We start from the raw sequence: 8,695 nt of genomic DNA on the forward strand, positions 1-8,695 counted from the left end.
GCAGGTACTATAAACAAGTAGCTGTAAATAAGCACTTTTCTTCGTTTCTGTTACTTGAATACAAATACTTGTATTATGTGGACATATTCATAAATTTTGATGATAACTTAGTGAAACAGGACCATAAATATGGAAACTAGGCATATTATTAAATGTATATGATTTTACAATGAATGCTTATTATTTTTAAAAGTCTGTGTTCCTATGGCTTTTACTTAGAGAAATCAATCTTCTGGTACTATGAATAGCCTAATCATTTTTTTTCCTTTAGCTAATAACAGTAACTTCCAAAATTGAAGACTGAACCACAGCAGTCAAACTTAACAACCTTTTGATCAAAACCGGTAACTAAAAGGAATATGAAACCTGTGATACAGTTTCAGAAAACCTTATTTCAAATCTTATTCATATTAACATGGCCACTGTCACATGTGCTGAAAATTGGTTGAGAGACCATAAATAAAATGAACTGTTTTTCTGCAATAAGCTGACTTGTGTGGAGTGATTCAGTGGGGGTGCTGTTATAAGGTTTTTATTTAACCTTATTATTAATAACCCTTATAATGGGCAAAGATCATATTAATTACACTCATAAATGGAATTGAATCGAGATCTTGGTGACGCTGGAGAAATACAGTGGCACAAAGAAAGGTCAGGCATACATGGAAAAAATAAAGCATTTCTCAGCTGAGAAAGATGAAAACAAATATATCTAATACACATCTCAGCACAAATTTGAAATACAAAGTATGAGTTCAAGAGAAATATTTGTAAAATGCTAATGCTTGGAATGAAGGCTAGAGAAAAAAATTAGCTGGAAATATTTTGTATAAACTTATAGCAAAAAAAACTTATATGCTTTTGAAGCTGCATGCCCAGAGACTTCTCACCAAGAGAACAAGAGAGGTGATCATCTTTTTTCTGTATAAAGCATTGATGAGGCAGTACCAGAATCTTGCATGCAGTTCTGAATGTCCCAGCACCAGAAGGATGTTGACAAATTGGACAGATTTCAGAGAAGCACAACAAAAATGATTAAGGGGCTGGTGCAATTGACTTATGAGGACAGATTAAAAGAACCAATTATGTATTGCTTACCCAAACAAGACAGGCAGTAGAGTGGGGAGGAGAGACAAGAAAACCATGTATGATTACTTGAAGAGTGTAAATACCAAGGTAGGAGATGAATTGTTTAGATTGGTCCAAAGTGGCAATAACTTTGAGGTACAGGGAAAGAAATAAGTAAAGAATAATTTGGTAGATTATGAAAACATAATTTGCAGTGATGTTACTTATAAAATAATGGAAGCAATTTTGAGGAATTGGTAAACTGCATTGGTTTATTATTCTGTTTTTCAAAATGCAAAAAGAAACTGCTTATTCACTACTGGGAAAACTTTTAGATGAGGAGGAAAAGAAAGAAAAACCCAATAGTTTACTTCAATTTAGAATGTGAGGAGCTTCATATGTAGTTTAAATTAAATATGACACATTCCAATAAAGGTCAGAGTGAATGTTAAATGAAGCTGTCCTAAAAATAGGACCATTCCTGCTTTCACAGCTCTTCTTAGCATTACATGTACTGTCAACCATATATTCTATAGTAGGGTAATCTTAGCTTGGTCAGTGTAATAAAAGGATTCTAATGTTTTCTTTTAATAAAATATTCCTCTCATGAAACGATTGTCCTCATAATGATGTTGATGGGACAATCTTCACTATCAAATTGATAAAAGAAGTAAGAAGTGTTCTATTTGTCCTTGATTACTATTTTTCCTGTCTTGTCCTTCTGAAACATGGCTCAACTAGGAAGGAAAAAGAATGAATGAAATGAAGTGGCCACTTTAAGTCATATAAGCATAAAAGTGAGGGAAAGGATATTACAAAGCATCCTATCTTAGAAGCCAAGCATAGGAAAAGATTTCTTCTAGTGTCAAGGAGGAACATAAATGCCTTAAAAAACATTAAGGGTAGAAAAAGAAAAAATGGAAGTGAACTGAAGGCCCATAAGGATCTCCTGCTTTCTCTGTCTTAGTAGGAGAGTGATTTTCCTGTGCTAGAAGATGCAGTATGTGAGGTAGAGAGATGCAGAAGGAGAATCTCATTAACATGAGCTCTCTCCATTTCTCCATGCAATTGGAAACTGCCTGCTGTCAGGCTGCTGAGAAGCCAACATATGCAGGCTTCCAGGGCGTGCATGCTGCAGAAGGCTGAGTGTAATTATTTCTGGATAGGATCCTGTGTACGATTCCATGATAATACTGACTTATAGTCTGTCTTTATTTCAACTGATATTTCCTGTACTTATAATTTAAGCTTCTAACAGTGAGGTATCATTTTGGAGGTGCACATAGATATTTTCTCTTAAGTTAGGTAGTGAACGTTGAATTCTGGTGCATTTACTGTACCGATTGGAAGAAAAAAAGAAAAAAAATCCCAGCATTTGTTTTTATTTTTTTTAAAGGATTGTTGTTGTTGTGTTAGCCAGTACATATGTGACGGTTTGTGGTCAGTTATATCTAACTGGTTCCATTTGTACTATCTTTAAATTTCTATTAGGTGTGTTTTATATCAAAACTTTCCACATAATTTTAGTTTCAAGATGACAAAATGTTACATGCTACCTTTTTACTCTGCTGCAAGAGATCCCAAGTGTTTTTATTTATTATTATTATCTGTTAAAAAATAATCAGTTTTAAAAACTGCATTGTCCTAATAAAAGTCAATGAATGATATTTACTAGACAGTTTGATTAAGTGGAGGAGATGCTGTAAGATTTCAGTATGTATTTTCTTCATTTTGTAAATGGTTATAATTTCTGTTTTTATTTTAGCAAACTCTTCAGCCCAGAGATTTAATTTAATCATTTCTGTCTTAAAAAGTGATAAAGAAGAGATTACACAGGTAGACTATGCTGTAAGCAAACGTTTATAATTGTTAAACTGCTTTACTTGTGCTACTGTTTTAGTGATTCGATAGAAAAATGACCTTACTTTTGCACAAAAAATTAATCAAAGAAAGCTGCAATCATTGACTTTTTCTTGTAAGTCTAATTATAAACTTTTCTAACACGAAACGTTTCTGCTGTAACTATTTGCAAATTTAAAACTTCCAATGTGGAGAGACGAGGGGGTTGATTTTTGTTTCCAGTTTTATAATTGAGAACATTGTTATTATTATTATCATTGTGCAATATTTATAATGTCTATTTTGTGAATTTTATTCATTTTTGAGGCAGTTAACATTTGTTATCTTCTTAGAAAGATAAGCACTTGTTTGTTTCTTGAATCGTAAAATGATAAAGCTTGAAGTGATCTCACCAGGTTGACTAAGGCCATCTTTTTTCTCTTGCCCAATATTGTCTTGCTTCCCTTGGATGCCAAAGACAGTGTTCCATTTTAACTCCAACTAAACAAAGGGTAACCTGTCAAGGGATAGGAATTTGAAAAAAATTTTTATGAGCACTTGAATATTTAGATGCTGACTACTTTGAATATTCCATTAAAAGGAATGAAAGATTTATCTTTTGATAAGTTTCTGGGGCTCAGTGGAAATTCTTAGGCACTCCAGTGTTTTACCCTGTAGTGCATTAACACATTTATATTCCAGATAAACGTCTCAGAAATGACTGTTTTTAGGCCCACTTTAGGAAGGGCATATTTTGCATATAAAATATTATGATACAGTGACAGAATATTATAGCATTTAGTGAATGATTTAGTGAATACTCTCCCAAGTGTTTTTAGGATGCCAAGTGTAGCTAAATTACATTATGTACATTTGGCTTACTTATACAAAATGTATTTATTTATAGAAAAAGTAGTTTTTTGAGATGATTCTTTAACATATGTGAATAACTTCCACTGATTTTTTTCCAAGGAATAAGAACTATTTAAGTTGATATGAATGTGAGAGTTTTTGACAATGGTGAGCTTTGTTGCTTAACACTTTCTTGGTGGATTTATAAATAATGACATGTTCTAAAGTTGCACACAATGCAGAAAAAATGCTTGAGGCAGTCAACATATATTATTACATATACAGATACTAAATTGCTCTGACACTAATTGGGGCATAAATAATGGTATACCTAACCAAGGACAAGCAAAACATTTGTTTCATAATTAAACTAAAACTTTCTTTGCAGGTTCAGAGTTCATCTGCTTAAAACAGGCCAGGTCAGAGAGATAAAACATAAGCAAGTAGACAGAGCCACAGTGCCCAGCTTTGCATCATTCTGAGGACTTTGAACTCCCATTGAGGGTCCAGGGTCTTGAGGCATGTGGAAATAGGAATTGGCATGTTCAGTAGGGTGAACTCTTGTCTTTGAGCTTTTTATTTTCCATAAGTGTATACCAGACTCTGTTTACATATCTTCCTCCCTTTTGTCTTGATCAGTTTGGAGTTTTCAAGGGAAGGGTCAGCCTAGTTTGTGTTCATATTAGGAGAACTTTGGGAATTTAATTAGTCACCTTGCTGAAAATTACATATTTTATTTTAATTGCAAAGAATGAAAGAAATAGCCTCCAGTGGAATGGTAGCTTTAGAATCTTTTAGGAGTACTAGGGGAACAGTTCCAAAGATTTGGATATGAATGTGAAGGTTGACCAATTGCAAAATAGTAGTTACTGTATAACTCAGTAATGCAATGCATTGTATCACCTGTAAGATAGGTTGGGATTTTTGGCACTTCGTATGAGCATTGAAGTAAAACTAGGTATCATTGGTGACATGGTTTAGCTCCGTGTCCCAACCCAAATATCGTATTGAACCCAGTGTTGAGGAGGGCCCTGGTGGGAGGTGATTGAATCATGGGGGTGGACTTCTCCCTTGCTGTTCTTATGATAGAATTCTCATGAGATCTGGTTGTTTGAAAGTGTGTTGTAGCACTTCCCTCTTCTCTCCCCCTTCCCTGCTCCTCCCTGTGAAGAAGGTGCTTGCTTTTACTTCTCCCTTCTGCCATGATTTTAATTTTCCTGGAGCCTCCCCAACCATGCTTCCTGTACAGTCTGTGAAACTGTGAGTAATTTAAACCTATTTTCTTCATAAATTACCCAGTCTTAGATAGTGTGACAATGGACTAATACAATTGGTAAATGACCAAACATCCATGTTTATTGAGCATTGCCACTTACTAGCTGTTACCATGGGCAATTTTCCTATCCTATCTATGCTTCAGTTTCTTCATCAGTAAATGAAATAAAAATATGATCTTCTCTTAGGGTAGTTGCGAGGTTTAAATGTATAAAATGCTTAGAACAATGCCTGATTAGTGATTAATTCCTGGTAAGCTATTATTACTTTGATTACTGCAATCTTATTGAGCTCTGAGAATACAATTACTTTCTATTTCAATTCTGCTTTCCCTCCTTATTGATTCTCCCGTTGTACTTCGTGGTTTGTACTGCTATTCTATGTAAAGATCCTCTTTTGGATTCATGTATTTGATCAATTTTGTGGCAAATTCTCTATGTGTGAGAGGGTAGGGATACTGGGAAGACAAATGAAATCCATGGTCACTTATCTGAGCCATTTTACAACCTTGTAAGGGAGACATACGTGAAAACAAACACTTTCAACACAATATGTGAAGAACTCTAATGGAGGCCTATGAGCCATATGTTGGATGTAGTAAGGGTAGGAGTTTGGTTCTTAGATAAGAAGGAAATGAAATATTGAAGGCATAAAGATATGAGATCTGGGATTTTTCTGGGAAATGCTGGTGTATATAAAACTCAGGAGGTATTAATGGAAAATGAAGTTGGACTGATATAAAGAATCTAGATTCTGTGAGCCATTTGTTGCAGATTAAATGTGTTCCCCAAAAGTCTATGTGTTGGAAACTGAATTCAATGCAGCTGTGTTGAGAGAAGGGACATTTAAGAGTTGATTAGGCCATGAGAATTCTGCCTTCATGAAGGGATTAATGCTGTTACCTGAGGAGTGAGTTATTTAACTTGGAAGTGTGTTCCTGATAAAAAGGATGAGTTTGGCTCCGTTTTCTCTCTCTGTCTCTCTTGACAGGTTACCATGTAATGCCTTCCATTACAGGATGACTCTTGCCAGTGCCATTCCCTTGGACTTCCTAACCTCCAGAACCATGAGCCAAAATAAACTTCTATTTTTCATAAATAACCCAGTCTCTGGTACCTTATTATAACAGCAGAAAATAAACTAAGACGCCATATAAAGGAGTTTATTTTATATTTTGACAAATAGGCAATAGGAAGCAATTTATGAAACTAGAATTAGGAAATAAAACATTATATTTTTATAAAAATCACTCTGGCTACACAGGTTTGAGCATTAGGATGGTGGCAATAGACGCTATGGAGGCAGACCAATTATTAGAAACTCTAAATACCTCATCTTGGTTTTTTTTTCATCTGTGTGCTGCACCAGGCAATGTAAGAACTTCAAGAACCTAAGAACCTTTCCCTACTCCTGTTAAATACATACAGTATATACTTTTCTCCTAATATAGAAATTAATTTTTAATTAAAGCAGTATATTTATATGATTTAAAGAAAGTAAATCATTTGTAAAGGCTTATAAGTACAGGAGTCTCTTGACATTACCTCTCCCCATTTCCTAGTCTCTCTTCCTAGAAGGAATCACTTTCAGTGTTTTTTCTAAACATATTGATTACATTTTTATTTCTTGATTTCTCAGTTTTGGACATTATTTATTGACTTCTCATTATGACAGTTGAGAAATGGGCTGTCTTCCAAGCTATTTCTACTGTCCCCTGCTTCTTTTCATTTCAATTTCCTCCATCCTTTCAATGTAGCTCACCTTCCCCTCCCCTCCCTCCCCTCCCTCCCCTCCCCTCCCCTCCCCTCCCTCCCTCCCCTCCCTTCCTCTCCCTTCCCCTCCTTTCCCCTCCTCTCTTCTCCTCTCTTCCCTCTCCTCTCCTCTCCTCTCCTCTCCTCTCCTCTCCTCTCCTCTCCTCTCCTCTCCTCTCTTCTCTTCTCTTCTCCTCTCTTCCCTTCTCTTCTATTCTCTTCCCTTCTCCCTCTCCCTCTCCCTCTTCTCTCCTTTTTTTCTTTTCTTTTCAACATGATTTTGCTTTGCCACCCAGACTAGAGTACAGTACTTCCATCATAGCTCACTGCAGCCTTCTGGGCTCAAGTAATCCTTCTGCCCCAGCTTCCCAAGCAGCTGGGACTACAGTTGTGTGCCACTGTGCCAGCTACAGCTGAACCATTTTGATTTCTCACCTATAGTGTACAAGGTTTCAATTTCTCCACATCCTTGCCAACATTTCTCTTGTTTATCTTTGATAATAGCTATCCTAATAGGTGTGAGGCTATTGGATTTCATTGTGGTTTTCATTTGCATTTCTCTGATGATTAGTACCTTGAATATCTTTTCTGTAGGCCATCTGTATGTCTTCTTTGGAATGTCTATTCAAGTCTTCAGCTCATTTTTAATTGGGTTATCAGTCTTTTTTTTCTTTTGCTATTGCATTGTAAGAGTTCCTTATATATTTTGGAAATTAACCCTGTATCAGGTATATGAGGTATATGTTTGCAAATATTTTCTCTTGTTCTGTGGGTTGCCTTTTCACTCTGTTGGTTTTTTGCTTTGCTGTATAGAAGCTTTTTAGTTTGATTTAGTCCCATTTGTCTGTCTTCACTTTTGTTGCCTGTGGTTTTGGGGTCATATTCATGAAAAAATTGCCAAGATCAGTATCATGAAGCTTTTCCTCTAAATTTTTTCCTAGAAGTTTTATACTTTCAGGTCTTATGTTGAAATATTTAATCCATTTATAGTTGACTTTTGTGTACAGTGTAAGATAAGGGTCCAATTTTTGCATGTGGAGATCTAGTTTTCCTAACACTATTTGTTGAAGAGACTGTCCTTTTACTACTGAGTATTCTTGGCACCCTTGTGGAAGATGAGTTGTATATATGTATATGTAGATTTATTTCTGGGATCTCTATTCTGTTCCATTCGTCTATATATCTGTCTTTATGCCAGTACTATACTACTTTTGTTTGTTTTTTATTTTTGAGATGGAGTCTTACTCTGCTGCCCAGATTGGAGTGCAGTGATGCAATCTCGGCTCACTGCAACCTCAGCCTCCAGGGTTCAAGCGATTCTCGTGCCTCAGCTTCCTGAGTAGATGGGACTGCAGGCATGCATCACCAGGCACAGCTAATTTTTGTATTTTTAGTAGAGATGGGGTTTCCCCATATTGGCCATGATGGTCTCAAACTTCTGATCTCCTCAGGTGATCTACTTGCCTCGGCCTCCCAAAGTGCTGGGATTACAGTTGTGATCCACTGTGCCTGGCCAAGCCACCATCCCTGGCCATATACTACTTTAATTACTATAGCTTTGCAATATATTTTGAAATCATGAATTGTGATGTCTCCAGCTTTCTCTTCTCTTCTCTTCTCCTCTTTGTCTCCTTTCTCAACAAAAATTTTTTTTTGGCTATTCAAGGCCTTTTGTGGTTCCATGTGAAATTTAGAATGTATTTTATTTTTTGTTGTTTATTTATTTATTTTTTGAGATGGAGTCTGGCTCTGTCGCCCCAGCTGGAGTGAAATGGCGCAATCTTGGCTCACTGCAACCTCCACCTCCCGGGTTCAAGCAATTTCTCCTGCCTCAGCCTCCCAAGTAGCTGGGATTACAGGCGCCTGCCACCGTGCCTGGCCTATAATTATGTTTTATATTTCTGTAAGAA

The sequence above is a fragment of the Nomascus leucogenys genome, chromosome 17, assembly GCF_006542625.1.
Source record: "Nomascus leucogenys isolate Asia chromosome 17, Asia_NLE_v1, whole genome shotgun sequence".
Taxonomy (NCBI): Eukaryota; Metazoa; Chordata; class Mammalia; order Primates; family Hylobatidae; genus Nomascus; species Nomascus leucogenys.